Raw genomic sequence first — 11,161 nt, forward strand, 5'->3', positions numbered from 1 at the left:
AGCTCCAATACTTTGGCCACCTGAGGCAAAGAGACAACTTATTGGAAAAGACCCTGATGCTGGAAAGATTGAAGGCAGGAGGAGAAAGGGACGACAGAGGACAATATAGTTGGATGGCATCACTGACTCAATGGACATGAGTTTGAGCAAGCTCCGGGAGTTGGTGATGGACAGGGAAGCCTGGCATGCCGCAGTCCATGGGGTCACAAAGAGTCAGACACGACTGAGCTACTGAACAACAACGACACATGGACCTGCACTAAACATGGGATGGCTAATTCACATTATGGAAACCAGGAAAACACCATCAAACGCTGGAAAAGAAAAATATTGCCTGAGAAAATACCTCTTATTTATGATACATAGTAAAAACAAACAAACAAATCTGTTAAAAATAATTGTTCCAGTGCTTGCTTTGGCAGCACATATACTAAAATTGCAATAATACAGAGAAGTTTAACATGGTCCCTACACAAGAATGACACACAAATTCGTGAAGCATTGATCCATATTTTTAGACAATAAGCTCCTACTGTGTAGCACAGGGAACCATACCCATTACCCTGTAATAAACCACAGGAAAACCACATGGAAAAGAACGTGAAGAAGAATATACACGTATAACCAAATCGCTTTGCTGTACAGCAGAAACTAATACAACACTGTAAATCAACTATACTTCAATAAAAATAATAACTGTGCTTACATTGAATTTTGAGAACCTCGGTTGATTTCTCTGAAAGGCAGCAAGTTGTCCCCATTTTTGTCATGGAGATTCAGTGATTTTATCCTTCTTTTTCCAACCATAAGCTCACAAGGTCTCTAGGTAAGTTTCTGACTCTGCAGAGGTCGGTCCAGAAGCAGATTTTGGAATGTGAGATGTACAAAATGTAGGACTTAACATGTTCTCTCCATGGAGGCCCTGAGCCAGATCTGCGTGCCCTTCTTTAACAGAGCAAGTAGATTGAGATGCCAGGCGCGAGGCACGCGAGGAGAGAGATCCAAGACCACCTACCCTAGTCCAGGTCCAAGAAATCCATCTAGAGAATGAACTGGGAATCTGTAACAGGTAGAAATTTCAAAGGAATTGCAACACAACACCAAAGTTAGTTTGAAGTGTGTGGATTTTTTGGTTTCGGTTTTGGTTTTTTACCTCATCTCACATTGTGCATGTGATAAATAATCAACACATAAAGACTCGACCAATAAGGTACCAAAAGGTGCATCATAATCAGGAAATTTCAGCCCTTTTTGTTGTGTGGCACTGCTTCCAGAAAGGACCCATATTAAGAATAAGCTGAGATGTCAGTGAATATATTGTGCTGGGTTTTCAGATGGATTCTGCTGTTGATTCTCTCATTTGGCTTTTTTTTTAGGTTCTGCCACTCCTCTAACCCAGGTAACATGGAAAGCTATAGGCTGGGAAGAGTCAAGGCAAAAAAGAAATGTGTTTCTATCCCACCAGTATTTTATTCTTAAACTCACTCTCTGGTAAATACTTTTTAAATGGAAGAAATTAGTCTCTGCTTTTCCCTTAACTTCCCTTCCAAAAGTGAAGGAGCCTTTCTGTAAACTCCTCTTTAACCTGCAGATTCTGTCTCAGTGGATCAATGAGAAAACGGTTTTGACAAGTCAAATGTTCATTTTTTAGGGGAAAAATAACCTTCCCTATCCAGGCTGCCGAGACTATGGCTTATGTGTTCTCAGCCCCTCAAGCTATCAATCGGCATCTCGCCACAGACATTGCCCGGATGTCTTGGTCAGCACACATTAAAGGCTTAGTTTTGCAGGCTTCCTAAGAAAGAGATTTAACATTAGCACATGTTAGATGTTAAGGAACATCCTTCTCCATTGAAAGAGAAATTTTATTTCTCAGGGAGAAAAAAATACAACATGTAGTCACTAGGATGCATTATGAACCTGTTATTGTGTGTGGGATTTATGATCAAGGTCTCTCTCTTCTACAAGGATTCTTCAGCTAAGGGCGGAATTACAGATTTAAGGGCTCACCCGAAAATGTTCCACGGACCTTTAGCGCCATCTAGTGTATATAGCCTGTCAGTTCTAGCAAATGTTTTCCTCTTGGAATTTGAGGCGCATGAGAGGCTCTGGCTGTGAAGGTTCAGACTCTAAACAGGCTTGGCAGAGGGCAGAGTTGGCCGACACGGGAACTGTTGTGCCTCAGTACCCTGTGCTGGGTACATGGCATTTCCCCATAGATTCCGGAGAGGGAGCTGCACCCGGATCTTAACGGCAATTTGAAAGGAGCCATTTTCAAAGCAACCTGGAAAGAGCTTTTGTTCTCTCTGCTTAGTCACCTGCTTGGAGCACCCCATCTGGAACGCACAGGGTGTGTGTGTGGCGGGGAGGGAGCAGCACGAAAATGCTCGGGGCTTGTGCTGAGCTCTGCAGTGCCAACTGGCATCAGGAAGGGACATATGCAAAAATCACACCCCGCGTGGCCTCTAAATTTAGATAAGCTGTCAACATCGTGCACTGGAGGGACCTTCTTTCTCCACGCTCTGGTTTAAAGGCTTAAAAACAGAAGCCAAGTTTAGCCCGTTGGAAAGCACAGGCGGTTCACGGTGCTGTCCAGAAGGATGGCGACTAGCCGCTTCTCGATGGAATGTGAGGGAGAACCCACCAGCCTCGCAGAGGCAGCGACTTGGGTTCGGTGCCCTCACCCTCCTCAACCCTGCACGTGCCAGCAGACACCAGTCAGAGGCGTGGGAGAGGTCCTCCGAGCTTTTTCTTCTGCCCCCTCCACCCTTCAGGAGCCAGGAAACTTGTAAAGACAAAACACGTCAGGCATAGAGGGAAACCCAGATTCTATTGCATCCAGCAAGTCTGCATTCCCGGAGGAGAGAGGGTGACTGGAGATAGGGAAAAGGCACCATCAACCCCATGAGGCTGAAATGGCCAGGACCCATCTGTCTTACTAATGTTCTCTAGAGCCAGCCAGCAGCTGGGGATGCATCTCAAGACGATGTCAATCATTTCTACTCACCTCCACCCTGGAATGGAATCATCTCCACTCACCTCCAGACCAGCAATCCAGCCGTCGTTGCTCCATTTTTTTTTCCCCTGCCCTATTTATCCTTATTGCCCTATTTTTTGAATTAGTTTTACTTGCCAGTAGGGAATTTAAAATGTGGGTAGGACAGAAATACGCTTTCTGGATTCCCTTGTCTATTTAATCCCTGAGCAGAATGTGTGCCTCACCATCAAAAAGATATCAGTGTCCTCATTAACCCCCTTCCTGCAAAGTAGAGCTATAAATAGTATCTGCCCCATTGGGTTATTGTGGGAATTAAGTGTGTTCATGCATGCACAACATTTGCCACAGAGTCTAGGCTCCGGATCAACTCCAGCTATCGTCACTACATTCCAGCAAGTAAAATGAGCAAGGCTCGGGAGCCAGAAGACATGATTTGCTCTTCAAAAATTCTTTTTGTGTGTTTCATGACTCTGTTCTCAGGAAACGCTAGAGTCTTCTTTCAAAGACCTCAAGCTCCTTAAGGAAGAGATGGCATTAACAGGTTCTCCATGGGATTCTGCAGCTTCTAAATTCCATCCACACCTCCAGAGACAAAGAGAATTTGAATGGGAAGATGTGGACCCTTACTGCCAACAGGCGCCTGGGGGCACCTCCTTGATGATCATAAAAAAAGGCCTCGGGGACTCTTCAGAGAAGAGGGCCCCACCATCAGCAGCTGTGATCACCTGTCGTGGAATTTCTGAAAACCCTTAGGAAGCATTATAGATGCATGCTTCAACTTCCAGGGCGGACTTGGAATTTTAATTCAATGAAAACTATCTGAACAGTCCACTCAGGAGAAAGATTGACATACTGCGGGTGGGAAAACACTAGTTCATTATTCATCCTTACTGAGAAGACAAGTAATTTCAGCCTGACGAGACAAAAATGAGGAGAGACAGACAGAGCGAGCAGGTGAGACCAAGGGAAAGAGAGGCAGGTGGATGGACAGGCCGAGGGATGGATGGATATATACGTACATATATGGAATGATAGGGCTTCCCTGGTGGCTCAGTCAGTAAAGAATCTGCCTGCAGTGCAGGAGACTGGATTCGACCCCTGGGTCAGGAAGATCCCCTGGTGGGGGGCATGGCAACCCACTCCAGTATTCTGGCCGGGAGAATCCCATGGACAGAGGAGCCTGGCGGGCTACAGTCCATGAAGTCACACAGAGTCAGACTCGACTGAGCGGCTTCACTTTCACTTCATTTGTGGAATGGCAGAGACATACAAGTACACACACACACACGCAGACCCGCAGGCCACTGAAGGAGGCAGAATGGGAGACGCACTGAAACAGCCTTTTTGTTCCTCACCCGAGAAATGCAATGGCATCCCAGATTCCAGTCTGCACATTGCCCCTTCAAAAGCTCACTGAGAAGTTCGGTCATGATCCTTTCCTTATCCCAGTGCTCTTGGGAAACCTTGCCATTACCTCTTACATTACAATTACAATTGCCGTACCTGCTCATTCACTCGGGAAAATATCAAGCTCTCTTTTCCTTTTGTGGAACAGAGGCTACCGTGAAAGCACTTTTCTTTTTCTGAGACTTTTTTTCAAATAGTTTTTTTTTTTTTTTCCTTCTTCTGCTACGATTCCAAAGATTTTCTTTGAGCCCACAATGGAAAGCACAAAGAGGCATTCAGCTCAGCCTGCAAGATTGCTAGAAAACCCTTCATATCCCTCGAAAATTAGAGAGGCAGCCGCACTCATCAGCAAGGGTGTATAAATTTGGAAGGAGTGATTTTATAGAATCAGACCATTTGAGAACGAGGAAAAGCGTTAGTCCACCCTCCTCGTCTCGAAGATGAGGGGACAGAGGACGAATTTGGGATATAATCTTTGACTACTCACTGCCTCGTTTTTTCTCATCTGCAGAGCAGAAGAATGAGAGTGTGGTGTCTAAATTAACAGCAAGTTGATATTCAGGGCTGTGCTTCTATTAAAGAACCAGGGTTGTCTCTTTTGAAAGCCTGAGCCCAGGCTGCCTTCTCCATGCCCCTGAACAGGAGCAACTCTTTTCCCATGCAGCCCCAGCCCCAGGCCTCCTTCACCCCAAGAAGTAAATGCAGGGAGATGTCCTGGCCAGTCCCAGGCCACCTGGTGGTTACAATTCTGTGTTATTTACTCCAAGATCACATGAAACACACACCTGTGGTGGGAAATATTTAATGCAGATGTTGGGAAGCAGCTCTGCCAAAATTGTCAGAAAAGTGCATGTGAGGAAATTACCTCCTGGTCCCTCGGTGGGGATTACGTCTTTTATAGTCTCCATATTTTGAAGTATTTTCTTTTTTAAAGATGCAATTGTCAAAGACCACTCCTTTGAGAGCAAGAGGAAGGGAGGAGCAGAGAGAGAAGAAAACAGAGGAAGTAACACAAGACAGGGTCCCCCACCCACAAGAACCTGAGTTGGGGGATCTGGACCCTTCCACTCTGCTCCACGGGGAGCTGTGAACCAGAGGCCCAGCTGGGGAGGACAGGAGCTTGGTGTGAGGAGAAACGCCAGGGAACCTTTGGAAGGAGGGAGGGGGCGTAAAGCTGTGGTCCCCAAACTTCTTGGCACCAGGGACCAGTTTCATGGAAGACACGTTTTCCAGGGACCTTGGGGTTGGGGGTAGTTTGGGGGAGGATTCGAGCACATGACATTTTTGTTTCTATTATTATTACATCAGCTCCACCTCAGATCATCAGGCACTAGATCCCAGAGGCTGGGGACCCCTGACATAAATGATGTAGATGCCTGCAAAGCAAGTCAGGCTTTCCCAGTGGGGCCAGGCTGTATCTGAAGGGGAGGGTCTATGGGCTTAAAGTGGCAGAAAAGGATTCTAACATTCAACCAACGTCAAATCAGCCTTAAGGACTGGGCTGCTGCTGCTACTGCTGCTAAGTCGCTTCAGTCGTGTCCAACTCTGTGCGACCCCATGGACGGCAGCCCATCAGGCTCTTCTGTCCATGGGATTCTCCACGCAAGAACACTGGAGTGAGTTGCCATTTTCTTCTCCAATGCATGAAAGTGAAAAGTGAAAGTGAAGTCGCTCAGTCATGTCCAACTCTTAGTGACCCTATGGACTGCAGCCTACCAGGCTCCTCCATCCATGGGATTTTCCAGGCAACAGTACTGGAGTGGGGTGCCATTGCCTTCTCCCAAGGACTGGGCAGTGATGAGCAACTAGCAAGCACAGCAGGGCAGAGAAAGCAGGCCACAGAAGAGAGGAGGCCTTCCAGGGGCCGGGGTCTTCCCAGAGGGCTAAATGAGGAAATGCTAAAGGAGCTGTAAGTGCCAGTGTAGGACGGGCCAGACTTCTCTAGAGGAGAAAGGCAAGTGACGGTTATTTGGACCAGAGTCTGCAAGATCATCACAGGAGGGAGGAGGGAGCTGGAAACTGGTAAGGAAAGATGGGCTTCGAGGAGCGTGTGCTCCACTCCCCACTCTCCAAAGAGAGGTGTCGGTGGGTCTTCAATATTAATGGGGCCTCAGGGGCTACAGCATGGAGCTTTCAGCGGGGCAGTAAATAGGGTTATTTCTTTTTGAAATCCCTCACATCTTAGAGGGAAGACAGCCTGCAGGTGTTCCCTCCCAACTACCCCCATCCTAGGAGTGGCCCAGGAGTGGGGGAGGGGAGCCCACAGACCACTGTCTCTAGCCTGGGAAAGTGAGTCCGTTTTACTCGAGCTGACCAACAACTACTTTGGGGCTCGGGGTATAAACCAAATAGCGAGGGAGAGTGTCCTCTGCCTGACTCTGTGCATATGATTTCAGGGGTGAAAGGGAGTGGACGTCGTGAGAGGAACACACAGCCTGTGCAAAGCGGTTCCCAAGAGCCGTCCCAGGGCTAGCCCAGGAGTCCCCACCTAGAAAGGTGAGGGAGGAGGGTTAGGAGGACCAGCCAGCCCATCTGTCTGAGCAGGTCAGGCAGCCTCCAGCCTAATCCGACCTGGGGAGCTAAATCTGGTCACATAAAGTGAGAAGGATATCCAAGCACACCCCAGAGGGGCTTCCCACACAGTTTAAGAGAGGCAACATGGAATTATGAATTGTGACTCACGGCCATGTGAATATATAAGATGCCTGGAGTCTTTGCTACGTCTCTGTGCCTGTTTCTTTTCCCTTGGTGAGCATCCTAAGGGTCCTTGGACCAGATGCCCCACCTGCCCCCAAAAATAGGAAAGCTAGAGAAAGAACCCCCCACTCTGCAACCTAGACTGAGAAAGAGAAAAGTCCCTAAGGAAAAGCAGAAGATGACAGCTCAGAAGAGGAGCATCAGGGTCAGGCTGGACCTCTGGAGCGTGCGTGGCTCAGTAAGTGGAAGCCAGTCGTGGGGCTTGAGGAGGGACCTAAGGGGCAAGACCTTAGCCCCGAACTGTGAGTGAGGAGCCGAGTGCTGGTCTCAGCTCTGTGAGCAGATCTTCTCACCCCTCTAAGTCTAGTGTGATCAGGAAAGTAGGAACTGGCTCCTTTACTAAGAACTTGCCAGAGCAGAGACATACCAAGTGGGGAGGGGGTGGTCTGCCAAAAATAAAACTGACCCAGTTTTATTACTGCTGTCACACAAAGGCAATCGGAAGCAATGTCTGTGCAAAAAAATGCCCCTCCTTGGCAGGATATTTTATCACAGAATCACACACACACACATCTGTCTGTAGGCTACAAGGCCCGAGAGTCTTTAGTTGGAAGGAAGTCCATGGAAGAGCTTTCAAGGGCCACTCAATAATTACAAATGATCGGTGCTACACTAACAGTGAAACACTGGACTGCTGAAAAACTTGAGAGGTGGTACAGTAGACCAAAGAATGGCCCCCAAGACATCAGGACCTAATGCCTAGAACTTGTATATGTTACCTCTGATTCTGTGTGTGCATGCTCAGTTGTGTCTGACTCTTTTGCGACCCCATGGGCTGTAGCCCGCCAGGCTCCTCCGTCCATGGGATTTTCCAGGCAAGAATACTGGAGTGGGGTGCCATTTCCTGCTCCAGGGGATCTTCCCCACCCAGTGATCAAACCCATGTCTCTTGCATCTCTTACATTGGCAGGCAGATTCTTCACCACTTTGCCACCTGGGAAGCCCAAATGTTAGCTTACTTGGCAAAAACTTTGCAGATATGATTAAGTTAAGGATCTTAAGAGGGGTGATTAACTCAGATTATCTCAGTGGGCCCTAAATTCCATCACAGGGTCCTCATAAGAGACAGGCAAAGGGAGATCTGACATAAAGAAAGCAGGTCACATGGCTGCTTTGAGCAGTCATCAGAAATTAGAGACAAGTAACAAATGCCCACTCAGAGCCTCCTGGGGGGAACCGGTCGCAGCCAACACCTTGATCTCAGCCCAGGAAACTGAATGCAGACCTCTGGCCTCTGGAATAGTGAGAGAATACATTTCTGTTGTTTTTAAGCCATCAGGTTTGTGGTCATTTTTTACAGCAACCATGGGAGACTAACACAGGCAGTGAGGGATCGGTAACTGCTATGGTGAAGACCATCTTCGAGAGGAATCACAGTCCCTGCAGAAAGGACTTCCCCGGCTCCATCGCTCACTTCAATCTGTACCATCTTCCTGGACCCCAACATTCCAGGTCATCAGAGGGTATCAGGATGTACCAGAGATGAACCCAAAGTCAGAAAAACAGCTTCGCTGGCTCCACTGCCCTGCCAGTTTGCTTTGTGTAGTCACTCAGCCATGTCCAACTCTTTGCGACCCCAGGGACTGCAGCCCACCAGGCTCCTCTCTCCATAGGATTTCCTAGTCAAGAACACTGGAGTGAGTTTGCCATTTCCTTCTCCAGGGGATCGTCCCAACCCAGGGACTGAACCCATGTCTCCTGCATTGCAGGCAGATTCTTTACTGCTAAGCCACCGGGGCCAGTTAACCTCTGGCAAATCCTGACCCAAAGAAGGCGGTGCGTTTTTGCCTTTGGGACAAAGGAACCACTGCTGGAACTCCTTGGAACCCACTGCTGCTATTGCCTTTGGGACACTGTATGAATTTGCCACCAGACCAGAGTTCCTGCAGCTCATAGCTCCAAACACCCATACTGCAGTGACATCCTGGACAATTGCTGGAAAGCATCCTAGGCTGGCCAAGCCTCTCGCCCTCTGTCTGGACTGTCTCTCTGGTAAACATCCTTTGTGTGCCATTTGGATTGCAGATCATTTATCCAGTGCATGAAGCATTTCATTAGTGACCTACTTTCTCACTCACACATCACAGAAAGTAAAATCCCTGCCCAAGGGAAAGGAGAACAGAGTCACAGTCCAAATAAACAAGTCATGTCTTAAGCCCCAATGGGCAGAAGTAAAACAATAGGCTCACCTGGGCTTAATGTCCCCCTCGAAAGAAGGAGACTTCAAAAGCAGTCAAATGCCGTAAGAATTAAGGGTGCAGGTCCGTTGATAAGCTTAGTGAAGGTGTGGACTGGGCTGCCATTTAACCCAGTTGTGCCTCACGTTTTCAGGAGGTGTTATGCTAGAAAAACCCCTATCGGTAATGCATTTCTCTGAATCAAAACACGCCTAAATACAGGGGAGGAAGAGCTGCTCGCTAAAGAAATCTCCTTGCAAGTCCTTTCATGATGTGACTACTCCATTTGTAATTTACTTTTGATGAAAATCTGGATTCTTCTCATCATATTTGCTTAAGGAGAGGTGCAGATTTACAAGTACAAATTCAAGTGAGTTCTGCTCCAGTGCCAAGGTTAATTGTCATCCTTCCTTTGAGGAAAACTGGGATTCTGAGCCTCACCTGTGCCACTTCTGCAAGCATCGTCTCTCCTGACCCCAGAAAAGATTCCCTACCCATTTCCAGACCTCACTCGCCGAGTCAGAAAATCACCAAGGGTCCCAACAGAAGGTCCCACCTCCTGAACACAGAAGCAAGGGGAGATTTTAGAGAGCAAACATAAAGCAATATTGATATTTGTAAACAAGAGGATAAACTCAAAATACAGTAATTCTATCATATAATTAGAGAAATAGAGAAGGAAAGAATCTCAGAGAAAAACAGAGCGAAGAGGAAAGGAGGGACAGTCAAAATAAAGCAAACAAGAGAGTTAAAAGAGGTAAGTTAAATATTAGGGGAAGAGAAGGGAGGCTCTGCAGAGAAAGGTAAGTGGGTTCTGAAATTTAGAAAATCGCCTTTATCACTGGGCCTGTGAATTAGAAAGTTCCCCCTGGACTCCTCACAACTTCCATTTGCACAGTTCTATAAATTTTCAAACAACCTTCCTTTTGATCCTCACAGCATAGTGATGAACATGAGCCTTTTAATACTGGGGCGAACAGAGGCTGCTTGTTTCCTGCTCAACATCCGTGCTGCAGCCGCAAGGGCAGCACCTGCCTTGAAAGCCCAGGCCCCCTGGCTCCCAGTGCAGTATCTCTCCCCTTATTCTCCCAAAACTCAAGTGGGTGTACAAAGCACCCCAGAAGCCTCACATGCTCCTTTGATTGTGGGCAGACTAAATAAATACCTTGAAATCACCCCCAACCTATTTGTACAAAATTATGCTCATAATCTGTCTTAGTGGCTCGGGCTGCTGCAACAAAACACAGACTGAGTGGCTTAAATAACAGAGACTTCTTACTCACACCCCTGGAGTCTGGAGAGTCCGAAATCTAGGTGCCTCTGATTCGGGGTCAAGTGAGAGCTGGCTTTCCCATCTGAGATGCCTCCTCCTCGGTGCGAGCTCATGAGGTTTCTCCTCGGTCCATGCCGGCTCCTGGTGAGAGCTCTCAGGTCAGTTCCTCTTGTTACAAGGGTGCTGATCCCCTCTTGGGACCCCACCCTCATGACCTCATTTAAACCTGACCTTCCAAAGGCCCCATTCCTGAATACCAAGGGCTTTAGGGCTTCAACATACGAATGGGGAGGCGGAGTAGGGAAGACACAAACATTCAGTCTCTAATATAACCCAAGCCACAGAACCCAGGGTCTGTCAGAAGTTTCATTAGCAGTGAAGTTGTGCTATGCTTAATCACTCAGTCATGTCCGACTCTTTGCAACCCTGTGGACTGAAGCCTACTAGGCTCCTCTGTCCGTGGGGATTCTCCAGGCAAGCATACGGTAGTGGGTGGCCATGCCCTCCTCCAGGGGATCTTCCCAACCCAGGGATCAAACCCAGATCTCC

At 47.7% G+C, this 11,161-nt stretch overlaps 1 non-coding gene across 1 annotated transcript; it reads left to right on the plus strand.

Annotated features, from left to right (window-relative positions):
- Positions 1–406: 406 nt before the first annotated feature.
- LOC138991553 (U6 spliceosomal RNA) lies at positions 407–516 on the plus strand. Its single transcript, XR_011467524.1, has one exon. It is a non-coding gene; the product is annotated as a U6 spliceosomal RNA (small nuclear RNA).
- Positions 517–11,161: the final 10,645 nt, after the last annotated feature.

This window comes from Bos mutus, chromosome 17 (assembly GCF_027580195.1).
Source record: "Bos mutus isolate GX-2022 chromosome 17, NWIPB_WYAK_1.1, whole genome shotgun sequence".
Taxonomy (NCBI): domain Eukaryota; kingdom Metazoa; phylum Chordata; class Mammalia; order Artiodactyla; family Bovidae; genus Bos; species Bos mutus.